This window comes from Ochotona princeps, chromosome 3, assembly GCF_030435755.1.
Source record: "Ochotona princeps isolate mOchPri1 chromosome 3, mOchPri1.hap1, whole genome shotgun sequence".
Classification (NCBI taxonomy): Eukaryota; Metazoa; Chordata; class Mammalia; order Lagomorpha; family Ochotonidae; genus Ochotona; species Ochotona princeps.
In genome coordinates, this window is record NC_080834.1 from 98479844 (window position 1) to 98498058 (window position 18215).

General features: G+C 43.9%; 1 protein-coding gene across 4 annotated transcripts in view; it reads right to left on the reverse strand.

The window, feature by feature from the left end:
• LPP (LIM domain containing preferred translocation partner in lipoma) overlaps positions 1 to 18215 on the reverse strand; it is a 702694-nt gene that overhangs the window by 647637 nt on the left and 36842 nt on the right. Inside the window, exon 1 of one of the 4 annotated variants that reach the window (XM_058662125.1) lies at positions 294 to 410. The exons of the other annotated variants lie outside the window; for them this stretch is intronic. The gene's annotated coding sequence lies outside the window, so the exon portion shown is untranslated. Of the gene's footprint in view, positions 1 to 293; positions 411 to 18215 lie in introns of those variants that run through there. 4 annotated transcript variants of the gene reach the window in all.

An 18215-nucleotide genomic window follows, 5' to 3' on the forward strand; every position in this document is an offset into this window, starting at 1 on the left:
CATGATAGCACTCCCAAAATTCACTCTCTGCCTTACTCCAGGTAGGCTACAGGTGGGGGTATAGGGCATAACTGTCTAGTTTCTTTTTCAATAAATAGATAGAATTTTTCCCATTTCTAAACCTCACTGTGAGCATTCCCCTGGGACCAAAGCTGCTCATTCCCCACATTAAAACAGTCAGCACACTCAGCAACACATCACATCACTGTACAAGCAAGCCAGCCCACAGGGCTATTAGCCCCAGGTCTGCAAGCACAAACACCATTCGCTCTTGGCAATAATGATGTACTCACAAGGCGTCAGGCCCGACGGGCAGCGGCTCTCCCTGTCACACGCCCTTGGTCTCACGGCAGTGCACGAGCAAGTAGGTGGTCCTGCAGCCCAAGGGGAACAGCACTGCACGTCTGCCCTCAGCACCCAGAACAAGGGGCAGAAGAGGGAAGAGTGGGGACAGGGGGGAGGGGGAGCACTTTGTTTCTGGAAACAAGAATTCAAATCCTGCTTCTCCTAAACCCTGAGTCACCTCCTTCCCTTCCAATAGATCAGTGTAGTGGGTAAACATTTCCAAATATGGGGAAGCAGGCTGGAGGAGGTCAAAAAAAAATCACCCTTCTCTCCTCTGGCACTTGAAGAACATGCCCCACTTGAGACAGAATTCCTTACTGGGAGTCAGTTATTAACCCCCAAAGAAGTAGAGTCTCAATGCCTTCATACACTGTCCCATTACAGAAAAAAAAAATAAAGCTCTCTCACCCAAACAATGACTGCTTTGAAAGGTTTGAGTTCACCATGGAATGGAACCACCCTGAATACAACTACATGGATGTAATGAACCAAATTAGGAGGAGCAAGAGGTGTTGTGGGGCTGCACCTAAAAGGGGTGACAAGACTGTTATCAAAGAGAGAGACAGAAATAGAGAAGCTGCAATTCAACACTCCCAGAAACAACCCTGGTTCTCCTGAGTTGGGAGTTCACTGTTTTAATGTGGGGAACTTAGTTTTGTCGCTCTTTTTGATGGGTCCCACACATTGGGACTCAAAGACCCAGAATAAAACCAGACTGTTGGGCAAATGCTGTAGTTGGGCAGGAATAGGTGAGATGGCCCAGTGTACTTGACAAAATTAATTCTAAACCTCAGGTCCTGTGAGGTGGTTGAAGACCAAGTTGGAGTAGGGAAGCAGAGAAGAGTGAATTAGATCTAAAACAAAGCCAGGCTGAATAAGAGAGATGAGACGCTGACAGAAGAAGGGTGTGAGGAAGTGGGGAAGAGGAGGGAGTCCAGCCTCCACATCTTGACATCCCAGTAGCTCCATGTCTTGGTGTGATCTGGTCTATGGTTTGGATGCAAAATGTCTGAGTCTTATTCCAGAAGCACTACCACTTTTCTGGCCCATTAGCCTGTACCAGGAAGGTGCTCACTCTCATCCCCCAGGGAGTGTTAAAGCTACAAACAGCCTTCCTAGCAAGTGAGGGGACCCAGGCAGCAAGGCCACACCACTCACTCAGTACTCTTCTCACATTGTCCCATCCGTGCACTGGAAAGATAACCCCTCAAAACCCAAAGATGTGCTAAAAGCAGCTTCTACTTGGCTTCCAGTCTTCATGAACTTACTTTGATTGCTTGTTTTACACTGTAACAAGCATGCTGTAAGCAAACATTCCTTTTTTACTGCATGTTTAACAGAGGAACACAAACTTCATGTCTATTAAAAACGGTTAAGGAACAGGATCAAAGAATCTTCCTCCACATGCCAGAATCAGAATCCTGTACTGAGTCCTCGCCTCTGTGCACCTCCCAGGTGTTCTCAGAGAGATTTGAAGAGGAGAAAAGAAGTGAAGAGGGCCTTCCAGCATCCCAACAAGGGCATGGCCAACAGAGGAAAGAGGAATCGTGAAAAATGGTGGCGTCAGGATGGCCTAGGAGATCTAAAAACTAGGGTTCAAGGGCAAAGCACAGCGATGGAAATGAAAATCAGGAGGAAAGATGAAATTTATCTTCCATTTTTGCCAACAATATCTGGAGATCAGTTTCTCCAACCACAAATGGTCCCTTACGCACCTGTCTTCCCCCAGTTACTGGGAATCATAGTTCCAATGCCTGCCTTGGTTGATGAGGCCCTCCATGGTACTCCTGAGGTTACCCGAGGCATAGAGCTCAAAACCTCCTACAGATGCAAATTCCAAGTTTTTCACCATGAAGTTCTTCCTTATGTAGAAGCAAAATATAACTCCCTTGTCTTCAACCTCCTACTCCTCATTCTCCCTATTAGGACCATATGTCAACCTACGTCTCATTGGTTTGGAATTTTTGTAGGTGAATACATACACAGAAACAAAGCTATCCAAGATCTCGGCTCACCGTGGCTGTTCTGATCACGTCATGTTGCTGACTCCTGATGCATTTCTTGCCAACTTGAAATCCATCCTTCTGGGGTTTTTCCAATGTGTTACTGCTGAGCAACCCACTCAGCATATGTACTGTTGGCCTTGTGGCCTCACAAGACGTACCCTGTTAAATCCCAGCCAGATGGACTTCTGTACTTTAGTGAGAAATCTGAGCAGACAAACCTTCAAGAACATTGCCACATCTACCTATACAATGTCCATGTGAGCCACATTATGGACAAAGTTCGGTTATACAGATTCCATTCCCAGCTTGCCACTACCACTCTCCAGTTCTATAAGATCAGAACTGTCTCAGGGATATGAGGGCCCTCCAAGGAGCAGTAAGAGTGGACTCCGGAGGAGAGCATCTCTCCACCATATTCCCAGAATAACAAAGCAGCCGGCAGCCGGCATGGTGTAGTCAGTTTGCTAATCAAGGAGCTGGATGTTTAGGAACCTCAACAGTTCTACCACTATGCCAGACCTCAGGGTTTTCAGGGGTTCATTTTTACTACTTAGAGTCAACGCCCACAAAATAAGAGCCATAATGTCTCTAGTTAGTTTACTGTGCTTTTAACATTTATTAAATGCTTTCCCAGGCAGTTTAATATCAATCCCCACCAGCAACTGTTTCTGGAGGTAATGTCATACCCATTTTTGTGACCGGAAAACTGAGGGTCAAAGAGATTCAGTGTATTCTTCCGGTCACACTAACAACAAAAGATGAAAAACAAAAACAAACAAAATTTTAAAACCCCACCAGTTTAGAAGTTAGACTACTTGAAGTTCTAATTACATGGCTGCCCCATACAAACTGTTTGACCTTTGGCTAACTGTTTAACTGTTCTAAACCTCAGTGTGTACACGTGAAAATTAGAGATTAAAATTGCCACTCTTCCTCCTTCTCAGAGTGGTTATAAGGATCAAATGAGATCATGAGAGGGAAAGTCCTCTGGGAAAGAGGAAGGTGTTACCAAAGTGCAAGGGATTACCGTGCAATTACTTGTAAATGACTGTGCATTCCATTACAACTACAGAAAGCAGTGAGGTCATTCACAAGACAAAGAAGCAGTAGGGCTCTGGGAATTCAGGGGGAAGGACTTGATGTTCTACATATTGTGTCTATATGCTGCTCACTCTTGCAGTTCAAAGCTCAGCAGCAGCTGTCAGGTTTTCAAACACTGAGTTGCACATGCCTACAGGATGGTTCGAGACAAAATGGCCTTTTCCAACTAAAAACCAAATGCTGGGTTAAAAGGAGATAATAGAGATGGACGTTTGAAAGGCCCCATGAGATTCTGAGTTCCGGAAATGTGACCTGTGATGTTTTGCTCACAGAAGCTGTTAGAAACACAGGCTCCAGTCTTTCTGAAATAAGCCCGTAGGGAGAGAAAAGTACAGTAAGGAGCTATTTACCAAAAAGCATAGAGGAAGCACCCAAGCATAAATTAATCAAGGGCACAAGATTTTTCAAGTTGCAAATACCAAAAAGATAAGACTCTTCCCAATCATTAAAACTCCCAGCACAGCTCACAGAGAACTCAACCTGGGATCCTGGAATCCCAGGCAGCAAGCAGCAGCCAAGACAATCACATACCAGAGGTCTTGCTGAAGATCACCTGGGGGAGTTGGCGAGCACCAAGGGAAGCTCTGAAAGCACAGGTACTGGTCTGGCTTCCTTAGGCCTCTACAGCACTCTCACTGCCAGGGTTCTCCTCAGTTCCTGCAAAGAGCCAGCTCGCTGCTTTGTTTCGCTAGTTTCCAGAAGGTTTGGATCTTCCCCAGAAATCCATCCTCAATGCTGAGGAACACACAACAGAGTGATGACTGTTTCCTGGCTGGCCTGAAATCATGACTTCCTTATGCTGAACTTATGAGAAAGGCACTAAACTACCAATAACTGCATGGATGTGTGAGCACCTACTATGTGTATGTGTTTAAATCCCCAGGGACGTACAGCAAAGAGCTATGAAGTCAAGCCAACTCCAAGGATCTCCTAAGCCTGCTGCAAGAAAGAGGCTGAACAGATACAGTAAAGTCCACATCCTGGGTTTCTCGGGGATTCCTCCCAAAAGGGATGGTGGACTTGGGGGCTAGATATTAAAAAAAGGGTTGGGTAGGACACAGAGATGGATGAGCAAAGGGCAATCCAAGTTAGTGGAAAAACTTGAATCCAGGAGATAATAAGTTAGTGTCAAGCTTAGATGTATAGACTACTAACGGGGCTGGGGGTAAGTGAGCAGAGACACATAGAGGAAACTCGGCAAAGTAAAGCAGAGTCAAACAGTTGTACACTGTGGTGATTGGGTTATATTCCTGATTTTGGAGAACTAGAGCTCTGATTGTAATATTAATGAGAACAGAAAAATGAGCTCAGGCCCAGCATGATGGCTCAGTAGTTAAAGTCTTGCCTTGCATGTGCCAGGATCCCATGTGGACGCAGGTGTGTGTCCCAGCTGCTCCACTTCCCATCCAGCTCCAAGCTTGTGTTCTGGGAAAGCAATAGAAGATGACCAAGAGCCTTGGGATCTTGCACCTGCATGGGAGACCTGTGGGAAACTCCTGGCTCCTAGCTTCGAAATAACTCAGCTCTGGCTGTTGTGGCCACTTGGGGATTAAATCAGTGGATGGAACAACTTTTCTCTCGATCCCTCCTCTCTCTGTAAATCTGCTGTTCCAATAACAAACAAATAAATAAATCTTCAAATAAAAAAATCTTAAAAACTAAAAAATAGGTTATTTGTCACCATACAACCACATCATAGTAGCAACAATATCCACTGCAATAAATGCTTATTCTGTGCAAGGCATGGTACCCAGCAAGTTAATACCTCTGATGTCATTTAAAATCAGCAACAACCCCAGGAACTATTCAGGTTCATTCCAGATAATAGATGAGGAAATGCAGGCTTAAAGGAAAAGGGTTGCAGGATTACCTAATTCACGGGCAGAATCAACCCCGAGATGCCAGACTGTACAGTCCAGTTTCTAATTGTTCTCTTTCCCATTGCACTGACTCTCACAGTCCCATTTCTAGGAGATCATTCCCATATACACACCATAGATAACAAAAGGGGAAAACTGCTTATCTTCCCAGCCAGCCTCAGGATCAGGAACGCTGCCCTTATTCTCAACACCATGCACACAGAAGACACATTGAGGAAAACATGCATTCAATAAGGCAACACCTTTGCAGCTTGGGGTAAGGAAGTCATACAACACCATCTGCAATGTCAACTGTTGTCTATACAGAACCGAACTCATCTGCAAATGTTCCTCAAGGGGAACCATGGCCAGGTAGACCCACACAGCTCAAGGACCCCATGCAAGGTATCACTAAGAAGACACCAGCCCAGCTCCTCAGAGGGAACTGGATAGATCAAGTATTTCCATGAATACACAGTCCTGACCACCTAGATTAAAATAAATGCTTCTAACAAACTGTCCCAAATGTTAAGGGTTCCCTAGGATCCCTTTCAACTTGCGGCTGGTACTCAAGTTTTTAATAACAAGAGGAAGAAGGCTAGCAAGTGGTTTTCAACAGAATGTTTCATTTAATTGAATGCTTTGACATGCTTCACTTATGAGGTGGGAAAAACAGAGCTCTCCTTGCCTACTCCACCTCACATCACTCTCCCCCTCACCTCTAACCCCAAACCTCAGCAACAGTCTTCGAGTCTCCCAGGTTCCCCCATTGCTCCACCAGCACCCCAGCCCCAGCGCCACCCCTCACATTCCCCAGGCTTAAGGGAGAACAGCTTTAAAACTACCAGCCTTCTAAGCACCTTCTGGTCCTTTCAAGGCCTGACAATGACCTCCTTAAATGCCAGTAAAACAGGTAATATGTGGTGTAGAATCATATAACAGTGAAAGAAAGAGGCCTCAAATTAGAAAACATGAATTATAGTCTACAAGAGCTCATCAGAAAGTTCATGGAAATGTGTATGTTAAAAAAAAATACATTCGGGCCCGGCGGCGTGGCCTAGCGGCTGAAGTCCTCGCCTTGAAAGCCCCGGGATCCCATATGGGCGCCGGTTCTAATCCCGGCAGCTCCACTTCCCATCCAGCTCCCTGCTTGTGGCCTGGGAAAGCAGTTGAGGACGGCCCAATGCATTGGGACCCTGCACCCTCGTGGGAGACCCGGAAGAGGTTCCAGGTTCCCGGCTTCGGATCGGCGCGCACCGGCCCGTTGCGGCTCACTTGGGGAGTGAATCATCGGACGGAAGATCTTCCTCTCTGTCTCTCCTCCTATGTGTATATCTGACTGTAATAAAATGAATAAAATCTTTAAAAAAAAAATACATTCAAAATACTTCTATTCCAAAATAAATCTACCTTTTAATTCCAATTTTCCCTGAGATTGCCTTTTTATTTAGGACCTATTTCCTGTCAATCAAATTACTTTATCATTCTAATCCTCCGCTTTCTCACATGTGAAATGGAAAATAGTACTGTTTACCTATAATGTATGAAAGAACTGACTTAATAAATTGCATGTTACTATAAAAATGCTGCATTATGAACACCCCATCCACAAACATGTCTAAGTCCATGGATGGAAAAGCAGGTTAGAGGAGTCCTGTGGCACAGCGCATTAAGCGGCTGCTTGTGACACCAGCATCCCCTATCACAGCACCTGTTCAAGACCTAGCTGTTCCACTTCTAATCTTGCTAGCTGGGAAGGCAGTAAGAGGTGATCCAAGTGCTTGGACCTCTGCCACCATGTGGAAAATCAGGATGGATTTACAGGCTTCTAGCATTGGCCTGGTTCAGACCTGGCCATTGCATGCATTTGGGAATGAACCAGCAGATGGAAGATCTCTCTCTCTCTCTCTCTCTCTCTCTCTCTCTCTCTCTCTCTCTCTCTCTCTATATATATATATATATATATATATATATATATATATATATATACATACATCTCTCCCTCTTTCCATTGCTATGCCTTTCAAATAAATAAACAAATCCTATCAAAAATTCCTTTAAAGCAGGTAGCTTTTCTGTCCAGGGAGTGCAAATGCCCAGGAACTCATTTCTTTCCTCCCTTGCTCTAAGGAAGTTCCTGGGAGACATGCACCATGTGTTCCAAATTTCCTCCAGCTCTTCTTTACAACTCATGTAGTTTTCCTCTAGACTCTTTGGCCATGTTTGGCCCCCTTTTGATTCCAAGGGTGACAACTGAGGTCAGATAGAGAAAAATCAGTTTGTGAAAACCAGCACGACAGCTCATTGGCCCAGGTACAAGTATTAGCTGTACCATTCCCTGCTCCAGCCACCACACCTACCTGTTGAGAGGCCTGGGAAACCCCTCTGCTGCCTGAGCTCAGCTTTCAGGCCTGTCAAACATAGATAAGAACAAATCCACCTGCTACTCCACCAGGATGGTACACAGAGCAAGAGAGTTCCAAAGCTCTTTCAAACTTCACAGACCTACACGTAATATAAAACATTGTAATTTTTATTTACAATAACCAACCTCAAGTAAAAAGTTGGGCCACTGGAAAAAGTAATAAGAATGTGCCAAAACAGGGATGATGCTCCAACTGCAAAATCTGTCATGAGTAACCCGAGTTACTGCCACAGACTACTTGTACTTCCCACAAAAACTATCCAGTAAACACTCATTTCACTGTGACTCACTTTCCCATCACCAATTCTTCAACCAAAAAAAGAAAAAATCTACCCACTGGCAGGCCATCACTGTAAGCCTCTAGGATGAACCCTAACTCACCTTTCTAGTATATCCCCCATTATATTACCACATGGATCCCTGGCTCCAGGCATAAATGTCACCCCCGTTTCCACATAACTCCAAGATTGAGTTCATGCTTCCCCCTTAGAGCTAGACCTCCAACTCTGACAGCAAAACTCCTCTCTTGGAGATCAAAGACATGAGCCACATGAGAGTGCTCTGTGATTGTGGAATAATGGGTAGCAGTGTCTTTACTGTGCTATGCTTTCTCTAATAATGATCACACTAAGGACTGACTCCTAAACATCTATATCACCAGAAAAAGAAATAGTTCAGTGTTTCCTTGTTGACATGTCTTACCTTTTCCTTGTTGTTTCACATGTCTCACATTTTTGCTTGATACCAGATACAATCATGATACTCAGTTTATAAATTTTAAACTAAATGGTTGAGTTGTTTAGCTACATGTCAGCCCTTAGCTCCAGAAATGGTGTGTACCTCATTCTCCTACACAGCAAGGTATATTTTACACATAAAGGTGTAAGGCTTCTCCATGTCCAGTTTGCCACAGGACCCTCCCTGAGCAAATCACTTTCCCTTTCCAAACACCAATGTCTTCATCCATAAAATGAGACTTCGCAAGTCATCCTCCTTGGCTCCATGTTTCTTACTTTCCCCATAAGATTTCAGAAATGAAACCCTAAAGAAGTAACATCTCATACATAAGTTTGGTCACTTGCATCCCTCAGTATCTCCTCCTAACCATCAAACTCCATCCAGAAAGAAGGAAGGAGATCTGACCTAACGTCAAACAGCCACAGAGACCCTACAGGATTGCACAGGGGATGTCATCACCACCTTGAAAAGCAGGCCTCTCCCAAGAAAAGCCGGCAGCCATGGTCACAGTTCAACAATCTTGTCAAAAGATTTCTACACTGATTGCCAATTTAAAAAAATAGATTTTTGTTTGATTGTTTGAAAGCAAGAGTAACAAAGATGGAGAGACATAAAAAAAAGAGATCTTTCAGTTCAATTCCAAAATGGCCACAATGGCCAGGGATGGGTCAGATTGCAGCCTAGAAACAGGAAGTCCCCCACATGGGTGGAATGAGCCCAAGTGCTTGGGTCATCTTTTACTGCATTCACAGGAACATTAGTAGGAAGAAAGATCAAAAGTGAAACAGCCATGACTCATACAGATAATCCCATATGAGATGATTGGTTCACACTGCAAATGACCATAACTTCTGGGCCAAGTCAAAGTTGGGAACCTTTAACTCCATCCAGGACTCCTGCATGGATAGCAAGGGCCCAAGGACTTCAACCATTTTCTTCTACCTTCTCAGGTGCATCAGCAGGAAACTGGGTTGGAAGTAGAGTACTCAGGACTCAAACCTGTATCCATATGGGATGCTAGCATCATACCATTTCCTATAGGCAGTGTGTCCACTTGCTGTACATATATTGTCCCTCAATTGATATTTCGATTAGCTCCATATTCAGTGTAGCTCTCCAAATGCATCATGGTCAATGGGATACACCAGGGAGGTCCATGATGGATCCCTCCTTCCTTCAATATGCTCAGGACATTCACTTCTCTTTCATTTGGGAAATTGTTGGTACTGCTGCCTGACAACAAAATTCTACTTTGGATGCTGTAAATAACATCCCCATGGCAAGCCACTGTACTCTCTTTATATATTCTCCAAAAGGTCAATGTTGACAGACAGGGCTTTCCCAGGATCCTGAATCCGGCGCAACTCAGGTGATCTAGTCCAAATCTACAAACTACAACTTCTCTGTAGCACTTATTCATTTACTTGTCCAAAAATCATATGGATGTATACATGGGGCACAGTGAGGAGATGAGGCTGAGTTCCTGCTATCAAGAACCTGACTCCAGTGTCTCACTTAGTGGCTTCCAATGGCAACAGGATAAGCCAAATGTTTTACCTAATAGCTCAATTTTCACCATTACTCATGCTAAACCCAGTGTAAACATCCTTCTATTGCCACCCAGCTTTATTCAGACTGCACTCTTAACCCATATTGCACTCTTGACTCATATTGTTGTCTTTGCTTGACCTATGGCCTCCTCCAGCACCACCCAATACCAAATATGTGTACCACACACATACTTCAAGGCCTGTTTCTGGTAGTCCTCAGTAGGCATAAGACCATCAATTGGAAAAAAAGCAGTTGTTTATCAGCAGTGTTTCATGTGTTACAGTATGGCTGGCATCCCCGGCCCTGACCCCTTAACGCCAATGGCAGCCTCACTTCCAGTCACTGAGACACCGAAAAATTCTCTGCCACATTTCCTAATGACCCTTAGAGATTGTGCTGCCTCCATCTGCGAATAACTGGACCAAGACTATGCTGTGTAAAACCCCAATCCTCGGCCTTTTCAGAATAGTAACCCTCTGTGGATTCACTGGGTTGATTATGCAGGCATCAATCATGATTCTCCATTTACTATTCACACTCTACACTCAACTTGTTCCCATTCCCAATATTGAGGAAGACATGACTTAACTTCTTCCCACACGACCCTACCCTGCCACAATCAGTTTCATAGTAAATGTTTAATAAAAACTGTGAGCAAATAATATAAGCAAGACAATGGTCTTAGGTCATGACTCACAGGAGTGCATTAAACTAAAAATTTCAATGTAAAAACTGTAAATCAACAGCTGCTGTCAAAACAAAGGAGAATTCAACTCAGAAACCAAAATGTGCCAAATGATCTGCTGTTCTGGCATAAGGTGTATGGATTTTACATAATTTGCATAAATAAGAATGGATATTAAATACAACTAATTATATGATAGCATTACAGCTCCAAATAAATAGGCATTCGTAACCCCTAGGAATTTTTTACATGAATGTATTGGGGGCAGATATCACCTCTCAGTCTGCTCAGGGTCCTTTTTCACTAGTATAGAAAAGTGAACTTCAGAGATTGATGCACACCACATTTCCTATGCTTCTTCAAAACTAGGAAACTGGGTTCCGCCATTGAGATATATTTGTGTGAGATCTGGAAGGTGTAAGCAAAACTAGGCATCCATGCTTCTCTTTCCACTTTCAAACAACACCTTGGAGTGTTTGGGGTCAATAATCCAGCCCATTAGACAATTTTGTGCCCAAAACATGAGGATATTGAGAAAAGTGTCAGTGGTTTCCTAAGCCTATCATGCTGATCACTGAATATTAGCTATGGAATACATTCTTAAATCCAAGAGCTCTGGTGTGGTCTACAAGTTAACCCAGCTCCTGTCTTTCTAATAATTTTGTGAGTATCTCTTTCCCTAAATAAATTCTTTTCTGCTTATAGTAATGGAATGTCTCTTTCGGACTTGATGTGTGATAGATGCAAAGGCGGGGAAAGATCATTCTGAACTGACCATCACGCCTCATTTTCTTATCTGCCCAAAGTTGTTGTATATTCCTAAAATAGCCTTTTCCCCTATTCCTTGAAGGATAGAAAGATATCTTACTTTTCTCTAATGAGCCTTACAGAACTCAAACGGACGTTAAGTAACAGGTGTAATAACCTCATCAGAATTGTACAAAGGGAAAGCAGTCGAGGACAGCCCAAAGCTTTGGGACCCTGAACCCAGGTAGCAGACCCGGAAGAGGTTCCTGGTACCCGGCTTCGGATCAGCACAGAACCGGCCGTTGCGCTCACTTGGGGAGTGAATCATTGGATGGAAGATCTTCCTCTCTGTCTCTCCTCCTCTATGTATATCTGACTCTGTAATAAAAAATAAATAAATCTTTAAAAAAAAAGAATTGTACAAAGTAGTTTATGGTCAGTATAATTTCTAATTCATATAAAAAGAAGCATGGCTGGAGGGTAATTACTAACTCTTTCTTGAGAAAGAATTACCAGCTGGCTTGATTTCCTTGCTTTTGCAATTTGTCACAGAGTACCTGCCACAAATCTGGCCCTTCTAGCTCCATGCAGCCCCACAGAGCAAACCTGCAGAAATGTCTCTTCCTCTACTACGGGACCAGTGTCAAATTGTACTCTCCAACAGTCCTGGCAAGATTCCCTATTCCACATGATCTGCCAGAGGTTTGCCAGTTAGCCAACATGTGAACTCTATTTTCTCTGCTCTTGAATCTGAGTTTGGAACAACTCTAACCGAGCTTGCTGATGTTCTCTCACTCCTGCCTCTCTATTCTCTGTGTCTCTCCCTCTCTTTCTTCGTCCCTTTTCTCCAGGTTTACCCTTTGAAGTTAGCCACAATGCTGACTGCAGGCCACAGAGAGAGGCCACATACAGATATTCTGATCACTGGCTCTGGCTAAACCCTCCAGGGACATGTGAGCATCCAGATGCACCAGCACACAGTCCTTGAATCTTCCGGCTGAGGTCTCAGACTTTGGGAAGCAGACAAGCTCTGTCCTTTTCTCTCTGTCCAGATTCCTGATACAGAACTCCATGAGCATAATAAAGAATTGTTGTATACCCTTAGGTTCAAGGGAAATGTGTTATGTAATAATAAATAACTAAAACAAAGCCTTCTCCTTTTTAAAGCCTTCTTTTACCTTCACAGACACTTACTCTGACCATGAAATATACCTTCCTCAACTAACGACTCATGTATTTCATAGACACTATTTTCTGCAGGATTGTTAGTGGTGGGTAGAAAGTGAAAGACAGACCTAGGAGGTAACACAGTTCATGGAGAAGCAAGGAAATATCCAATAACAACAACCCAGTAGCCCCAGACTTCAGTGTGCCTACTGAGGACATGCAAGGATATACTGTTCTCTGTTCAGGCCTCCAGTCTCTCATCTATGAGATGGGCATGACAATAATGCCTAATTAACAGAGGGCCGGCACAATGAGGGGAGGGGTGAGGGCCATCACACCCTTTCATTGGTGATGCAACTGAGTCCTTAGTACAGACAACTGTCACACTGCTCTCCCAACCAAGCACAGAGCACAGTGCTAATGCAGAGTTGGGACCTAGAAAACAGCACATCTGTGTTAAATTCCAAGTGAAAGGTGCTACCGTTTCAAGACAGTTAGCTACAGTGGTTAGAGGAGTGAGGTTCCTAGGAACTCTGCCCTGGGTGCAAGTTCTGTCTTAGGCAAAACTGATGACTGACTCACCCTCTTGTTTCCTTATCTATCAGAACAGATCGCAGCAGCACCTTTCTCATGGGTTTGATCGGAGGATTGGGTTAAACACTGATCAACAGTGACTAGCACTGAAAAAGAGCTAGCTTAAGTGTCACCAACTGAGTGAGCCTAGGCAGTGACTTAGGCATAAATTTGTACAAATGAATTCTGCATGTAACTTTCCCAAGGTTAGACTACTAGTGAACATGGAGCAGAGGCAGGCTCCCAAGTCTGCCCATGGCCTTGCACCTAAATCTGAAGCTCTTTGCAGTTCAGCATACTGCTTCCAAAATGCACACCTAATGGAAAACTGCATTTAACTGGAAGGCAAAAAAAAACAGTCCAGACAGAAGCGGGTTATACCTCGGGAGCTTTTTGGGTATCACAGGATGATAAGGCCAATGTCATAAGCCCTGCCTTTCAGCACAGTCAGCTCCTGTGGGTAAAATTAGCTCAGCTCTGCTCCAGTGCTGCCTGGAGCCCCAAGGCAAAACTCACCCGGGCACAGCACAACCTCACCTGACCCTCATTCTCAGGAAGGGTCCCTCATGCACTTCAGTAGGGTCCCGAATGACTCATTTTGCTCTTTCCAGTCTCTGGCTGCTAAGGTCACCTCTTTGCTATCCAGAAAGGCAGCTTCGAAGAAGTAACCATGAAAATGAAGGCTATTGTTCTACATTCCTTTCCTCCAAGGCAGTTCACAAACAAGGATCCGGTGACTGCCTGCCATGCCAGCTGTGTCCTGGGGAAGAAAGCCCTGTTAGGTTATATAAGCCAGGTCTGGAGTGAACAGCAGGTACTGTCACAATGCACTCCTGCATCATCTCCTTATTCTTCTCTGGTGATGACAGCACAGGGCACAGGACAGGCCTAATTACCACCCCTGTGTCATGTAAAGCATAGCACGCTGACCATGGCCACAATAGTTGCCTCTGTACCCTGCCTATTGCCCCTGACTTGAAGGCCAAGCTCAAAAGTCACGTTTACAGGGCCCTCCTGACTCCTAGTCTCACCTGTCTGGATTTTGCATCACAACTCCCACAATACCTTATGTTTATGCACTGTATTCTAAAGCATTTACTTATTCAACATTGCTTATTTCAGACTTAAAAATACAGTAGCAAAAGGATTATACTCCTTGTTCTCAAGGAAATACAGCTAAATCCAGAAAATACCTTAACTGGAGGAAATGGAGATAGCAGGGGTCAGAGATGTACACCAGAGACAGTGACAGAGCAACTCTTCAAAGAAAAAAAAATTATTTATTTTTATTGGAAAGTTAGATATACAGAGTGGAGGAGAGACAGAGAGGAAGATCTTCCATCAGCTGATTCACTCCCCAAGCTGCCACATCAGCCGGAGCTACACCAATGCAAGGCCAGGAACCAGGAGCCTCCCCTGGATTTCCCACGAGGATGCAGAGTCCCAAGGCTTTGGGCCATCCTCGACTGCTTTCCCAGACCACAAACAGTGAGCTGGATGGGAAGTGGGGCTGTTGGGATTAAAACTAGTGCCCACATGGGATCCTGGCATCTGCAAAGCAAAGACTTTAGTCACTAGACTGCTACGCCGGGCCCAAAGCAACTCTTCACAGACATTGCCAAGGCCCTGACAGAGTGAGCAGGGACCAGGGCTTCAGCTAGATAACCAACTTATGGAAGCGACAGAAAAACCAGAACACAGCATGACCTCAGAGATTAGCAAGATGAGGATGGAAAAAGGCAGGGACCGATCTCTTTCCACCACTAGATCATCAGAAGCATTTAGGTTTTTAACTCTGAATGGAGAAACCATTGCAGCATTTTAAACATAGGGGCATTGTGTGAATACACCTGTATTTTAGAGTACCCTTTGGGAAGAAAATGAGAGAACCGGATGGGTAAGAACTGGAAAAGGCAAGTTGCGAACTGCTGAAGTAATCTAGAAGTGATGCACAGGGCCTGCAACGGGGATATGGAGTGTATACAGGAGCTACTGACGCAATACAATGTGATACAGAGGTGAGGGGAAGGGTGGAAGTGACCTAAGAGTCCAGGATTGGGTAACTGAAAAGACAGAAGGCACATCCCCAACTAAGATAATGGCATTCAAAGATAGCCTGTCTCTGATTGCCACCTGCACTGCCCCAAGGTACTTTACACATCAGAGATCAGAAGTTCCTAACCATAGGTAATCACGTGGAAGGCATGAGCAAAGACGCAGGTGACAGAACACAAGTTGCAGACTCTCTGCATACATGTAGGAGACATGACGAGAGGGAGAGGCAGCAAGGAAATGGGAGGAGAAAACCAGAGAATTAAGGAGCATGAGGAAAACCCAGAGGAAGAGAAAGCAGTCAACACAACACAGACACCAAATAGGAGCAGTACCAGAAGGAAAGGAACTTCTTCCCATTGACCTAGGAAATAACAACTTCTGTGAGCCCAAAGTGGGTTAAGAAGATAAAAGAAGGCAAGGAAGACAGTATGAAGGCGGAAGAGGAAGGGGGGTTGGGTTTGCACAGAAGGGCACATCTGCACACCTCTTGCTTCCACTACTCAACAGCAAGCCCTTAGAGCAGCAAAACCCCAAAGAAATAGAAGTGAGCCACAAATGCAGCTGTTCATTTCATAGAGGCAACATTTTCAGAGGTAAGAAGAAACAGGACACAGTAATCTTAGTAATATATTATAATTATATATATGTTATTATATATTATAATTATATTATAAACCAACATATCCTAAATACCATCATTTTAAGCAATAATGAACATAATAAAATTAGTAACATTTCTAACATCATTTTTTTTGTTCCAAGGCTTTGAAATCTGACAATATTATACTCACAGCACACAGAAACTAAAGTACCACATTCTAAATCCCTAAATGCCACATATCATTCTGATTTACCTTTAATGAGTCAAGGATCAGTGTGGTAAGTGGCATGCTGTTTGTGATTTTTTTGTAATAATACAATTCAATGAAGGGATGGATGGTTGGATATATAGAAGAAATAGGAAGGAAGGAAGGAGAAAGAGGGAGAGAAGGAGGGGAGAGGGAGGGAGGGAGGGATGGAGGTGGGAGGCAGAGAAGGAAGAGAGGTGGGAGTGAGGAAGGGAAGAAAAGAGGGAAGGAAAGAGGGAAGGAAGAAAGAAGTAAAAAAGGGAGTAAGGAAGGAAGGACTGTCATTTCACTGAAAAATTCAGTGAACTTTGTACTGTTCCTTTCCATTTATCAACTACACTTTCAGTTTACAAGCTCAGATCACACTGACTAAATCCTTGGCATAGCTTACTGTTAACGTCATAACTTCCATCACTTGGAAACTTCCTTTGTTCCTGCAAACATCACAAATGTTGTCAATCTCCATCAGTCTCCAGTTTTCTTAAGCAAGTCAGCCAAGTTAGATGCTAGTCAGAAAACTTCTAGCCACATAGATCTCATGCAAGTCACTTTACTTCTCTGAGTTTTGATATTCCCTACCATAAAAGGGACACATAAAGGTTTGGATGTTACCTGAATGTTGCAAAGTATCCAGACTTGTGTGTCTGGAGGGATTCCCACAAGTTGTACATTAATGATATTAAGAGGGTATGAACAAAATCCAATTATGGTGTTTACAGAACAGGCCATTGGGAGGTGGCTGTATTGGATTAGGTCATTAGGGTGGAGACCACACAGAGACAGTCATGCTTACTCTTGCTAGGTGATGCTCTGTGCCACCTCAGCATTCAGCCATAACAACACCCTCCCTCATCAGATGCCCAAGCACCAGGGCTACCTGAGCCTGCATTGTGAAACTGCAAAGCATGATCCAACATCAACCTTTTCTCTGTACAAAGTGAGTTGCTCAAAGCTTTACCTGAAAGTGATGAAAGTTAGCCTTACAAAGTCTGTAACTCCAGCTCTATTTAGTACCTGGGTTCACTGTAAAATTCAAATGAAATGGTGAAAACACTCAAGTCCTGCATAGAAGACAAAATCTCAGAAGCATCCACTGTGCTAAACATGCATCATATAAACTCGTATTATAGACCTGACACATAACGTACATTTAAAAAGCTGTGTACAGCTATGTTAACAACAGTAGTTTAGCTCCCAACATCATTCTACTTCCCTAACCACAGAAGTTGTGGTCACTCTGATTTTCCTAAATACGAACAATCACACTGGGAGATCTGCAAAACTGAATGAAGCTTACCTGCAAAGTAGAGATCTGATGGAATTAGGGAAGAACATGAGTGAGCCTGGGAGATGATATGGTTGGGAATACAACTGCCTCTCTCTCAGATACCAGATGTGTCCTTGATTGGGTGACTTCACATACACCCCAAGAGTCAAAATGTTCCTCCTCCCCAAATATCTTCCACAAGCTGAGAGGTAATAACTATTTGGTTCAATTGTACTTTTTATTACAGCTGATACAAGGGAATGTTTGGGACACTGGAAAAGGTACGAAGTTAACGCAAAAACATTTTAGGGGAGACAAAATTGAGACAAAAATGGCTTCTTTTACTGGCCAGGATCGCCATCAATAGATTTGACAAAATAAGCATGCTTCTGCTCCTACCCCCTCCAGGGATGAGGGCCATTCACAAAGACAGTCCATAGAGTGTCTTCATGTGAACAGGGAAGAAACAATAACAGAAGAGCAACTGATGGGCCACAGACAGCATACAGCATTTGAGTGGCAGAGCTCAGCCTGAAACCCTGCTGGGGTCAGATCTGTTGCTTGTTCCCTTTATGTGATGCTTGATCTTTCTTAAGAGTCAAATTAAAAATTACCCTCCACCTAGAACTCCTGATGCATAAGTGGCAGAGTATGACAACAGGAAAAATAACAGATCAGCTCAGTTGCAAGCGCCTGGTAACCCAAATGTGGTTCTGCTAGCCAAACAAAAACTACTCTTCCACCTGCTATTTCTCAATCACACATTTTCTGCAGCTAGTGAAAAGTAGCTGTATCTACCAGTTTCCACGTGTGAATGTGTCACCACCTCTAAGCCTGTTCACACAGGA